Source organism: Lolium perenne, chromosome 3, assembly GCF_019359855.2.
Source record: "Lolium perenne isolate Kyuss_39 chromosome 3, Kyuss_2.0, whole genome shotgun sequence".
Lineage (NCBI taxonomy): Eukaryota > Viridiplantae > Streptophyta > Magnoliopsida > Poales > Poaceae > Lolium > Lolium perenne.
This window is the reverse complement of record NC_067246.2, coordinates 208365699-208379314: the sequence shown is the minus strand read 5'-3', so window position 1 is coordinate 208379314 and position 13616 is coordinate 208365699.

The window sequence follows — 13616 nt, the reverse complement described above, 5'->3', positions numbered from 1 at the left end:
GCTGCTATAAGTCATTATGGAGAGATCTTCTCTTCAATTTTTATTTGGGAAATCTACTACTACTGCAACGGTAGTGGATGAGGCGCCAGGTGAGGAAGTGATACCATATAAAATACCTATGAAAATTATTGAACGTGTTATGGATAACCGCTATGAAGGGGATGGAACTATCCACCCTGGAGATCATTTATTGTTCTTACATGAATTATGTGGTTTATTCAAGTGTGCAGGTATTGCTATGGATGAAGTGAGGAAGAAACTATTCTCTTTATCGCTGTCTGGTAAGGCGGCGCATTGGTATAAATTACTGGATAATGGGGATTCTCTTGAATGGAATGATATTGTGCCCCGGTTTTATTCTAAGTTCTATCCTCCAAGTGAAATTCACAAGGATCGGAATCGCATATATAATTTTTGGCCTCATGATGGAGAGAGTATTGCCCAAGCTTGGGGGAGATTGAAGTCTTTAATGCTCAAATGCCCCATTCATGAGCTTCCTGGTAATGTTATTATTGATAATTTCTATGCAAGACTTTCTTTTCAAGACAAGACCTTGCTGGATACTTCTTGTTCTGGATCATTTACATGCAACAAAGAAGAGTTTAAAAGGGACCTTCTTGATCGGATCCAAGAAAATACTGAAGGTTGGGAGAACGACAAGGATAGAGAATCAGGTATAATTTATGATTATAAATGCATTGAAGCTTTTATGGATACTGATAAATTTCGTAATATGAGTGCTACATATGGTCTTGATTCTCAAGTTGCTGCAAATCTTTATAAAGCTTTTACCTCTCATTATGAATTGCCAAAGAAGAATTTTGATAAGTATCATGAACTGTATAAAGATAAAATTGATTCATCTATTAATAAATGCATTGTAGTTGAAACTGCTGATCATGTTATTCCTGAAGCTTATATTGAAAAAACTTCTTTCCCTGCTAAAATGAAGGAGTACTCTGTTATAAATAGTGCGGTTCATAAAAGTGAAAAGAAACCTGTAGAACCTGAAGAACAAATAAAAGTTGAACCTGTTGTTGCAATAGTTAAAGACCTTGTGACTGAAAATGTAGAGGATGGTCATATTATTTTCTGTGAAGATGCTTCTAATATTGTTTCACATCCTAATAAACCCAAACAAGTTAGTGTTCCTATGCTATCTGTTAGAATTGGTGATCATTGCTATTATGGTTTATGTGATATTGGTGCAAGCGTTAGTGCTATTCCTTATGAGCTTTACACGGAGATTATGCACGAAATTGATTCTTGTGAACTTGAAGATATTGATGTGGTTATTCAGCTGGCTAATAGAGAAACTATTTCTCCAATTGTTATTGTTCGAGATGTGGAAGTTTTATGCTGTAAGATTAAATATCCTGCTGACTTTTTGGTACTTGGTTCTGCTGCTAGTGATTATTGTCCTATTATTTTTGGTAGACCTTTTCTAAATACTTGTGGAGCTATTATAGATTGCAAGAAAGAGAAAATTTTGACTAAATTTGCTGGTGAATCTTATGAGTTTAACTTCTCTAAATTTACCAAAACTCCTTATAAAGCTAATTTGCCTAATGATGATTTTAAAATGGAACAGTGTGCATCTATTGTTCTTGTTCCTAACAATCCTTTGCAGCAACATTTGGAGGATAGCGAGAGTGAAGTTTTTAGGAAAGAAAGAGATGAGCTTGAGGAAATTTTTCTTCGCCAACCTATTCTCAAGCATGATTTACCGGTGGAAGATTTGGGTACAACACCGCCACCAAAGGAAGATCCTATTTTTGATTTAAAGCCTTTGCCTGATAATCTTAAATATGCTCATATTGATGATAAGAAAATATATCCTGTTATTATTAGTTCTAAGCTTTCAGAGATTGAGGAAGAAAGGTTATTGGAAATATTGAAGAAACACCGAGGAGCTATTGGCTATACTCTTGATGATTTGAAAGGGATTTCTCCTTCTATTTGCCAACATGCTATTAATATGGAAGATGATGCAAAGCCTGTTGTTGAACATCAGCGTCGTCTAATTCCGAAGATGAAGGAAGTGGTAAGGAATGAGGTATTAAGACTTCTTGAAGCTGGTATTATATATCCTATTGCTGATAGTAGATGGGTTAGTCCTGTGCATTGCGTTCCCAAGAAAGGAGGAATGACTGTTGTGCCTAATGATAATGATGAGCTCATCCCTCAAAGAGTAGTTGTAGGGTATAGAATGTGCATTGATTTTTGAAAAGTTAATAAAGTTACTAAGAAAGATCATTACCCTTTACCATTTATTGATCAAATGCTAGAAAGATTGTCTAAAAATACTCATTTTTGTTTTCTTGATGGTTATTCTGGGTTTTCACAAATTGCTGTTAAAGCTAAAGATCAAGAGAAAACCACTTTCACTTGTCCCTATGGAACTTATGCTTATAGACGTATGCCTTTTGGTTTATGTAATGCTCCTGCTACTTTTCAAAGATGCATGTCTGCTATTTTTCATGGTTTTTGTGAGAGTATTGTAGAGGTATTCATGGATGATTTTTCCGTCTATGGGAATTCTTTTGATAGTTGCTTGCGAAACCTTGATAAAGTTTTGCAGAGATGTGAAGAAACTAACCTTGTTCTTAATTGGGAGAAATGCCACTTTATGGTTAATGAAGGAATTGTATTGGGACATAAAATTTCTGAGAGAGGTATTGAAGTTGATAGAGCTAAAGTTGAAGCAATTGAGAAGATGCCCTATCCGAGGGATGTTAAATGTATTCGTAGTGTTCTTGGTCATGCTGGGTTTTATAGGAGATTTATTAAAGATTTCTCCAAGATTTCAAAGCCTCTTACTAATCTTCTTCAAAAAGATGTACCTTTTGTTTTTGATGACGATTGTAAGGAAGCTTTTGAAACTCTTAAGGATTTCTCCAAGATTTCAAAGCCTCTTACTAATCTTCTTCAAAAAGATGTACCTTTTGTTTTTGATGACGATTGTAAGGAAGCTTTTGAAACTCTTAAGAAAGCCTTAACAACTGCTCCTATAGTTGAACCTCCTGATTGGAATTTACCATTTGAAATTATGTGTGATGCTAGTGATTTTGCTGTAGTATTTGTTCTTGGACAGCGAGTAGATAAAAAACTGAATGTTATTCATTATGCTAGTAAAACTCTTGATGCTGCTCAAAGAAATTATGCTACAACTGAAAAAGAATTATTAGCTGTAGTCTTTGCTTGTGATAAATTTAGATCTTATATTGTTGATTCAAAAGTTACTATTCATACTGATCATGCTGCAATTAGATACCTTATGACAAAGAAAGATGCTAAGCCGAGGCTTATTAGATGGGTACTTCTTTTGCAAGAATTTGATTTACATATTGTAGATAGAAAGGTGCTGATAATCCTGTTGCTGATAATTTGTCTAGATTGGAAAATATTGCTTATGATCCTGTTCCTGTTAATGATAGTTTTCCAAATGAACAATTGGCTGTAATAAAGGTGAGCTCGCGAGACAGTCCTTGGTATGCTGATTACGCTAACTTTATTGTTTCCAAGTACTTGCCTCCAACCTTTTCAGCTCAGCAAAGGAGGAAATTCTTTTATGATTTGAGGCATTATTTCTGGGATGACCCACACTTATACAAAGAAGGAGTGGATGGTATTATGCGAAGATGTGTTCCCGAATATGAACAACAAGAGATATTGAGTAAATGTCATGGTAGTGCTTATGGAGGACATCACGCCGGAGAAAGAACCGCGCAAAAGGTTCTACAATCAGGTTTTTATTGGCCAACTCTCTTCAAGGATGCGAGAAAGTTTATTTTATCTTGTGATGAATGCCAAAGAGTTGGTAATATCTCCAGACGTAATGAAATGCCTATGAATTATACTCTTGTTATTGAACCGTTTGATTGTTGGGGATTTGACTTCATGGGACCTTTTCCGTCTTCAGAAGGTAACACTCACATACTTGTTGCTGTTGATTATGTTACTAAATGGGTGGAAGCAATACCTACAAAAAGTGCTGATGGTGAGACCTCTTTAAGAATGCTTTTAGACATTATTTTTCCTAGATTTGGAGTGCCTAGATATATTATGACTGATGGAGGTTCTCATTTTATTCATGGAGGTTTTAGAAAAACTCTTGCTAAGTATGGTATTAATCATAGAATTGCTTCCGCTTATCATCCTCAAACTAGAGAGATTAAGTCTATTTTGGGAAAGACTGTTAATAAAACTAGAAAGAATTGGGCTAGTAAATTGAAGGATGCACTATGGGCTTATAGAACTGCTTATAAAAATCCCATGGGAATGTCACCTTATAAAATGGTTTATGGTAAAGCTTGTCATTTACCTTTAGAACTAGAGCACAAAGCTTATTGGGCTGTTAGAGAATTAAATAAAGATCCTAAACTTGCCGGTAATAAGAGGTTGTTGCAATTGAGTTCTCTAGATGAATGGAGAAGTGAAGCTTATGAAAATGCTAAACTCTTTAAAGAGAAAGTTAAAAAATGGCATGATAGAAGGATTATCAAAAGAGAATTTAATATTGGGGATAAAGTCCTACTGTATCGGTCTCGTCTCAGATTCTTTGCAGGGAAATTACTCTCGAAATGGGAAGGACCATATGTTGTCGAGGAGGTGTATCGTTCAGGAGCAATCAAAATTAGCTCTCTCCAAGGCAATGCTACGCAAGTGGTGAATGGACAAAGACTCAAGCATTATATCTCAGGTGATTCCTATAATGTTGATGTTGATATTATTCAAGTGGAAACACCGGAGGCTTTCATCAAAGGGCAAATTGACAGTCCGCCAGAACTCGACTTTGAATAGGTAACAGTACTGGTAATGAAAAGTACGCAATTTACTTTCCGAACAATATTTTTGCTGTTTTTGGAAAATATGAAAAATTACGAGTTCGAAACGGAGTGGAAAGGATGCACGAGGGGGTGCCACCATAGGCCGGCGCGGCCTGACCTGGGCCCGCGCCGACCTATGGTCTGGCCGCCTCGTCGCCCCTTTCTGACTCTGGTTCGATCTGGTACTTTCCTTTTGTCGTGAAATTTTTTGCTATATAATCCCCCGGACCCCTGGAGGTCCGTATATCGTTTTCTCGACGTGTTTTGTTTCGAGCTGTTTTTGCCAGGATTTGCTTCGGATCTAGAGCCATCATGTCTTCATCGGAAACTCCGAAGGACAGCTCCTGCAAGGATGTTGGCAACTTGTACATGGAGGAGCTGAGGATGCACCCCAAGGAGTTGCTGCTTGTTGAAGGAGAACTGCAGGTCAAGGATGTCCAGGGTCCTAAAGGAGAAGGAAGCTTGGAAGACAGGATGGAGAAGCTAGAACAAGAGGTTTTCAAATACAAGAAGATGGCTGAGCGTGAGGTGGATATCTTCCACAGGATTGTGTCTGAACTCATTGCTGAACATGAGAAGGAAACTGCAAAGCTTTGGAGCGACATCCTCTCACTTCACGACACCACCAACAAGCTCCAAGCACAACTCTATGACGTTCAGAATCAGAACTGTGAGTATGAAAACAGGTTTAAATACATAAGCCGTGCTGCTAGTTTCAGGATTCCCAAGACCAAGATGTCGTTTCTTGATGGAGAGCCTCTTCCTTGGAATTTTGATGACGGGAGTTCATCACCATCATCGCCAAAGGAGTAATTCATCATCGGTATTGGCATCCCCTTGGTTTGTTCCAAGCCTGGGGGAGTGCCGCGGTATCACATTATCACTACCTTTTACTTTTATTATCAAGTAGTGTCATATCATGAGTAGGGAAGTTATCATATAAGATGGGTTGCAGTTTGGAAGTATCTCTCCTTTAGTTGGTTATCTATGTATCCCTTGGTGTGAGTTATCGTTATGGAATATTAATGAGAAGTCTTATCATTTACATATTGCACATCTTATTTTAGTTTGCAATCTCTATTATATGATTTATCTTGTCATTAGTATTGGTATCACTTTGGGAGCATTGAATAAATCTATTTGGTTTTGGCAAACTTAGCATTGGTCAATAGCAACAACACTTTGAGGTTTAGGTAGAAAAGAGAAATACATGTAGATGTTTCATTGTCTTTCTTTCTTGTTAGCTCATAGCTTATTATTCTGAAGTTAAAATTGTTTGTGCTTACAAGGAAGATGCATGATTGTTTCTATCACATGTATATTTGTTTGTTTCCCTCAACTCTTATGCTTGCTAATTAACCTTGCTAGCCAAAAACCTGTACTGAGAGGGAATACTTCTCGTGCATCCAAACCTTAACCCAAACCTATGCCATTTGTGTCCACCATATCTACCTACTACATGGTATTTTCTGCCATTCCAAGTAAATACTTCATGTGCTACCTTTAAACAATTCAAAACTTGTTATCTCTTATTTGTGTCAATGTTTCATAGCTCATGAGGAAGTACGTGGTGTTTTATCTTTCAATCTTGTTGGGCAACTTTCACCAATGGACTAGTGGCTTCATCCGCTTATCCAATAATTTTGCAAAAAGAGCTGGCAATGGGATTCCCAGTCCCAAATTAACTAAACTAAATAGACACTCCTCCACGGTATGTGATTGATGGACGGCACCCGAAGGATTCGGTTAGCCATGGCTTGTGTAAGCAAAGGTTGGGGGGAGTGTCATCATCATAATAAAACTAAAATAAAAAGGCACTCCTTCATGGTATGAGATTGTTGGCAGGCACCCGAGGATTCGGTTAGCCATGGTTTGTGAAAGAAAGGTTGGAAGGAGTGCCACATAAAATGAAAATAATATGGGAGCCGCTCGTAGGAGGTTGTCTAGCAAGGGGGTTAGAGTACCCGCTACCAGTCGTTGACAACAACAGACACCTCTCAAAATGTTACTTTTTTTCTCTTTATATGATTGCAAAACTGAAAAAGCTCTAGCACATGATTTAATCCCTGCTTCCCTCTGCGAAGGGCCTGTCTTTTACTTTATGTTGAGTCAGTAAACCTATTTCCCTCCATCTCAAGCAAGCATTTGAGTAGTTGTGATCAAACCATTATATTGTGATTTACTTCATCATGTCTTTTATTCTTCCTTGTTTAGTACAAGTCTTATCTGAATGAATATAGCTTTGCAAGTTATCAATGATCATGAGGAGACCATTATGATTGAGTATGCAAGTTGTGCCATATAAACTTTAACGTGAGAGCGCTGCTCAATGAGATAAATATAATCTGTTAATTGTTCTCTGACCAAGAACGAAGTTTGCCATCACCAACTATGATTTCTTATGCACCTTTATTTGTGATTACCTTATACTTGTTTCAAGTTGGGTTATATGAGGAAGTTGTTTACTATAATGTCTTGTGTGAATGAATATGATGCTTCTTGTCCGTATTTTATTTATCGACTCTTCACTCCATAAACATGTGGTCCTGTTTACCGAGTTCAGTTTCGCTTGGGGACAAGCGAAGTCTAAGCTTGGGGGGAGTTGATACGTCCAATTTGCATCACTATTTTGTATCATAATTTGCTGTTATTCATTGATATATTTCATATTGGGACACAATACTTATGTTATTTCATCTATTTTGCATGTTTCATCATTATTGGAGGATCAAGCACCGGAGCCAGGATTCTGCTGGAAAAAGCACCGTCAGAACGCAATATTTCGGAAGATCAACTGTGGAAGGAAATTATACCAAAAATCCTATTTTTCAAGATGACGAAGGAAGCCAGAAGGAGGAGCCAGCTGGACCCAGGGTGGGCCCACACCATAGGGCGGCGCGGCCCATGGCCTGGCCGCGCCACCATGTGGTGTGGGGGCCCCACAGCCCCTTTCGCCTCCTTTTCTTCGCGAAACCCTTCGTCCCGAAAACCTAAGCCACAGAGGGTACCTCGCGAAGAGTTACAGCCGCCTCTGCGGGGCGGAGAACACCAGAGAGAAAAGAGCTCTCCGGCGGGCAGGAATCCGCCGGGGAAATTCCCTCCCGGAGGGGGAAATCGACGCCATCGTCACCGTCATCGAGCTGGACATCATCTCCATCACCATCATCATCATCTCCACCATCATCACCGCCGTCTCCACCGCTGGACACCGTCACCGCCGTAGCAATTTGGGTTTGATCTTGATTGTTTGATAGGGGAAACTCTCCCGGTATCGATCTCTACTTGTTGTTGATGCTATTGAGTGAAACCACTGAACCAAGTTTATGTTCAGATTGTTATTCATCATCATATCACCTCTGATCATATTCCATATGATGTCTCATGAGTAGTTCGTTTAGTTCTTGAGGACATGGGTGAAGTCTAAATGCTAGTAGTGAACTATGGTTGAGTAATATTCAATGGTATGATATTTAAGTTGTGGTGTTATTCTTCTAGTGGTGTCATGTGAACGTCGACTACATGACACTTCACCATTTATGGGCCTAGGGGAATGCATCTTGTACTCGTTTGCCAATTGTGGGGTTGCCGGAGTGACAGAAACCTAAACCCCCGTTGGTATATCGATGCAGGAGGGATAGCAGGATCTCAGAGTTTAAGGCTGTGGTTAGATTTATTCTTAATTACTTTCTTATAGTTGCGGATGCTTGCAAGGGGTATAATCACAAGTATGTATTAGTCCTAGGAAGGGCGGTACATTAGCATAGGTTCACCCACACAACACTTATCATAACAATGAAGATTATTTAGCCGTATGTAGCGAAAGCACTAGACTAAAATCCCGTGTGTCCTCGAGAACGTTTGGTCATTATAAGTAAACAAACCGGCTTGTCCTTTGTGCTAAAAAGGATTGGGCCACTCGCTGCAATTGTTACTCTCGCACTTTACTTACTCGTACTTTATTCAACTATTACATCAAAACCCCCTGAATACTTGTCTGTGAGCATTTACAGTGAATCCTTCATCGAAACTGTTTGTCAACACCTTCTGCTCCTCGTTGGGATCGACATTCTTACTTATCGAAAATACTACGATACACCCCCTATACTTGTGGGTCATCAACCTGCTTTACTAAATCTTGTTATGAGAGAGCAATTTTCTGGTGTTAGTTCTGATGATGCTGCTGCCCATCTCAATAACTTTGTTGAATTATGTGAAATGCAAAAGTATAAGGATGTAGATGGTGACATTATTAAATTAAAATTGTTCCCTTTCTCATTAAGAGGAAGAGCTAAAGATTGGTTGCTATCTCTGCCTAAGAATAGTATTGATTCATGGACTAAATGCAAGGATGCTTTTATTGGTAGATATTATCCCCCTGCTAAAATTATATCTTTGAGGAGTAGCATAATGAATTTTAAACAATTGGATAATGAGCATGTTGCACAAGCATGGGAAAGAATGAAATCTTTGGTTAAAAATTGCCCAACCCATGGACTGACTACTTGGATGATCATCCAAACCTTTTATGCAGGACTGAATTTTTCTTCGTGGAACCTATTGGATTCAGCTGCTGGAGGTACCTTTATGTCCATCACTCTTGGTGAAGCAACAAAGCTTCTTGATAATATGATGATTAATTACTCTGAATGGCACACGGAAAGAGCTCCACAAGGTAAGAAGGTAAATTCTGTCGAAGAAACCTCTTCCTTGAGTGATAAGGTTGATGCTATTATGTCTATGCTTGTGAATGATAGGACTAATGTTGATCCTAATAATGTTCCTTTAGCTTCATTGGTTTCCCAAGAAAAACATGTTGATGTAAACTTCATTAAAAATAATAATTTCAACAACAATACTTACCGGAACAATTCTAGTAACAACTATAGGCCATATCCTTATAATAATGGCAACGGCTATGGTAATTCTTATGGGAATTCTTACAACAATAATAGGAATTCACCCCCTGGACTTGAAGCTATGGTTAAAGAATTTATTAGTACACAAACAGCTTTTAACAAATCTGTTGAAGAAAAGCTTGGGAAAATTGATATACTTGCTTCTAAAGTCGATAGTCTTGCTGCTGATGTTGATCTTTTGAAATCGAAAGTTATGCCTCATGAAAATCATAATAATAAAATTGTTACTACAGCAAATGCCATCCAAGTTAGAATTAATGAGAATATAAGATTGATGGCCGAATTGCGTGCTAGGTGGGAAAAAGAAGAAAATGAAAAAGAAGATAATATAGCTAAAGTTTGGACTGTTACCACCACTAGTAATGCTAATGCTACACATGCTGCTGCACCTCCTACTAATAATGGTAAAAGAATTGGTGTTAGCAATGTTTCCACTTCTAATGCAAAGCGCAAAAAACTACCCGAAACTGCTAAAACTGCTGAAACTACCTGTGATAAAACTGCTGAAATTTTTTTCAACATTGGGGATGATGATCCCATTGCTTTAGATTATAATGGTTTAGATTTTGATGATTGCCACATCTCTGAAGTTATAAAGTTCTTACAAAAACTTGCTAAGAGTCCTAATGCTAGTGCTATAAACTTCGCTTTCACGAAACATATTGCAAATGCTCTCATAAAAGCTAGAGAAGAGAAACTAGAACGCGAAGCTTCTATTCCTAGGAAGCTCAAAGATGGTTGGGAGCCTATCATTAAGATGAAGGTCAATGACTTTGATTGTAATGCTTTATGCGATCTTGGTGCAAGTATTTCTGTTATGCCTAAGAAAATTTATAATATGCTTGACTTGCCACCATTGAAAAATTGTTATTTGGATGTTAATCTTGCTGATCATTCTACAAAGAAACCTTTGGGGAAAATTGATAATGTTCGCATTACCGTTAACAATAACCTTGTCCCCGTTGATTTTGTTGTCTTGGATATTGAATGCAATGCATCTTGTCCCAATATATTGGGAAGACCTTTTCTTTGAACTGTTGGTGCTATCATTGATATGAAGGAAGGTAATATTAAATATCAATTTCCTCTCAAGAAAGGTATGGAACACTTCCCTAGAAAGAGAATGAAGTTACCTTTTGATTCTATTATTAGAACAAATTATGATGTTGACACTTCGTCTCTTGATAACACTTGATATACACTTTCTGCGCCTAGCTGAAAGGCGTTAAAGAAAAGCGCTTATGGGAGACAACCCATATTTTTACTACAGTACTTTGTTTTATATTTGTGTCTTGGAAGTTGTTTACTACTGTAGCAACCTCTCCTTATCTTAGTTTTGTGTATTGTTGTGCCAAGTAAAGTCGTTGATAGTAAGGTTCATACTAGATTTGGATTACTGCGCAGATACAGATTTCTTTGCTGTCACGAATCTGGGCAAAATTCTCTGTAGGTAACTCAGAAAATTATGCCAATTTACGTGAGTGATCCTCAGATATGTATGCAACTTTCATTTAATTTGAGCATTTTCATTTGAGCAAGTCTGGTGCCTCAATAAAATTTGTCTTTACGAACTGTTCTGTTTTGACAGATTCTGCCTTTTATTTCGCATTGCCTGTTTTGATATGTTCGATGGATATTTCGATTCCATTGACTTTCAGTAGCTTTGTGCAATGTCCAGAAGTGTTAAGAATGATTATGTCACCTCTGAACATGTATATTTTGATTGTGCACTAACTCTCTAATGAGTTGTTTTGAGTTTGGTGTGGAGGAAGTTTTCAAGGATCAAGAGAGGGAGATGATACAACATGATCAAGGAGAGTGAAAGCTCTAAGCTTGGGGATGCCCCGGTGGTTCACCACTGCATATTCTAAGAAGACTCAAGCGTCTAAGCTTGGGGATGCCCAAGGCATCCCCTTCTTCATCGACAACATTATCAGGTTCCTCCCCTGAAACTATATTTTTATTCCATCACATCTTATGTGCTTTGCTTGGAGCGTTGGTTTGTTTTTGTTTTTGTTTTGTTTGAATAAAATGGATCCTAGCATTCATTGTGTGGGAGAGAGACACGCTCCGTTGTTGCATATGGACAAATATGTCCTTAGGCTTTACTCATAGTATTCATGGCGAAGTTTCTTCTTCGTTAAATTGTTATATGGTTGGAATTGGAAAATGCTACATGTAGTAATTGCTAAAATGTCTTGGATAATGTGATACTTGGCAATTGTTGTGCTCATGTTTAAGCTCTTGCATCATATACTTTGCACCTATTAATGAAGAAATACATAGAGCATGCTAAAATTTGGTTTGCATAATTGGTCTCTCTAAGGTCTAGATAATTTCTAGTATTGAGTTTGAACAACAAGGAAGACGGTGTAGAGTCTTATAATGTTTACAATGTGTCTTTTATGTGAGTTTTGCTGCACCGGTTCATCCTTGTGTTTGTTTCAAATAACCTTGCTAGCCTAATCCTTGTATCGAGAGGGAATACTTCTCATGCATCCAAATCCTTGAGCCAACCACTATGCCATTTGTGTCCACCATACCTACCTACTACATGGTATTTCTCCGCCATTCCAAAGTAAATTGCTTGAGTGTTACCTTTAAACAATTCAAAATTTATCACCTCTGATTTGTGTCAATGTTTTATAGCTCATGAGGAAGTATGTGGTGTTTATCTTTCAATCTTGTTGGGCAACTTTCACCAATGGACTAGTGGCTTCATCCGCTTATCCAATAATTTTGCAAAAAGAGCTGGCAATGGGATTCCCAGTCCCAAATTAATTAACAAAAATAGACACTCCTCCATGGTATGTGATTGTTGGACGGCACCCGAAGGATTCGGTTAGCCATGGCTTGAGAAAGCAAAGGTGGGGAGGAGTGTCATCATAATAAAACTAAAAATAAAAAGGCACTCCTTCATGGTATGAGATTGTTGGCAGGCACCCGAGGATTCGGTTAGCCATGGTTTGTGAAAGAAAGGTTGGAAGGAGTGCCACTCAAAAATAAAATAAAATGGGAGCCGCTCTTTGAAGGTTTGTCTGGCAAGGGGGTTAGAGTACCCGCTACCATTCGTTGACAACAACAAACACCTCTCAAAATTTTACTTTTATGCTCTCTATATGTTTTCAAAACCAAAGCTCTAGCACAAATATAGCAATCGATGCTTTCCTCTTTGAAGGACCTTTCTTTTACTTTTATGTTGAGTCAGTTCACCTATCTCTCTCCACCTCAAGAAGCAAACACTTGTGTGAACTGTGCATTGATTCCTACATACTTGCATATTGCACTTATTATATTACTTTGCATTGACAATATCCATGAGATATACATGTTATAAGTTGAAAGCAACCGCTGAAACTTCATCTTCCTTTGTGTTGCTTCAATACCTCTACTTTGAATTATTGCTTTATGAGTTAACTCTTATGCAAGACTTATTGATGCTTGTCTTGAAGTACTATTCATGAAAAGTCTTTGCTATATGATTCAGTTATTTACTCATGTCATTTACATTATTTGGATCGCTGCATTCATTACATATGCTTACAATAGTATGATCAAGGTTATGATGGCATGTCACTCCAGAAATTATCTTTGTTATCGTTTACCTGCTCGGGACGAGCAGAAACTAAGCTTGGGGTTGCTGATACGTCTCCGACGTATCGATAATTTCTTATGTTCCATGCCACATTATTGATGATATCTACATGTTTTATGCATACTTTATATCATATTTATGCATTTTCTGGAACTAACCTATTAACGAGATCTTTGAAGAGCCGATTCTTTGTTTTCTGCTGTTTTTGGTTTCAGAAATCCTAGTAAGGAAATATTCTCGAAATTGGACGAAATCAACGCCCAGGGGCCTATTTTC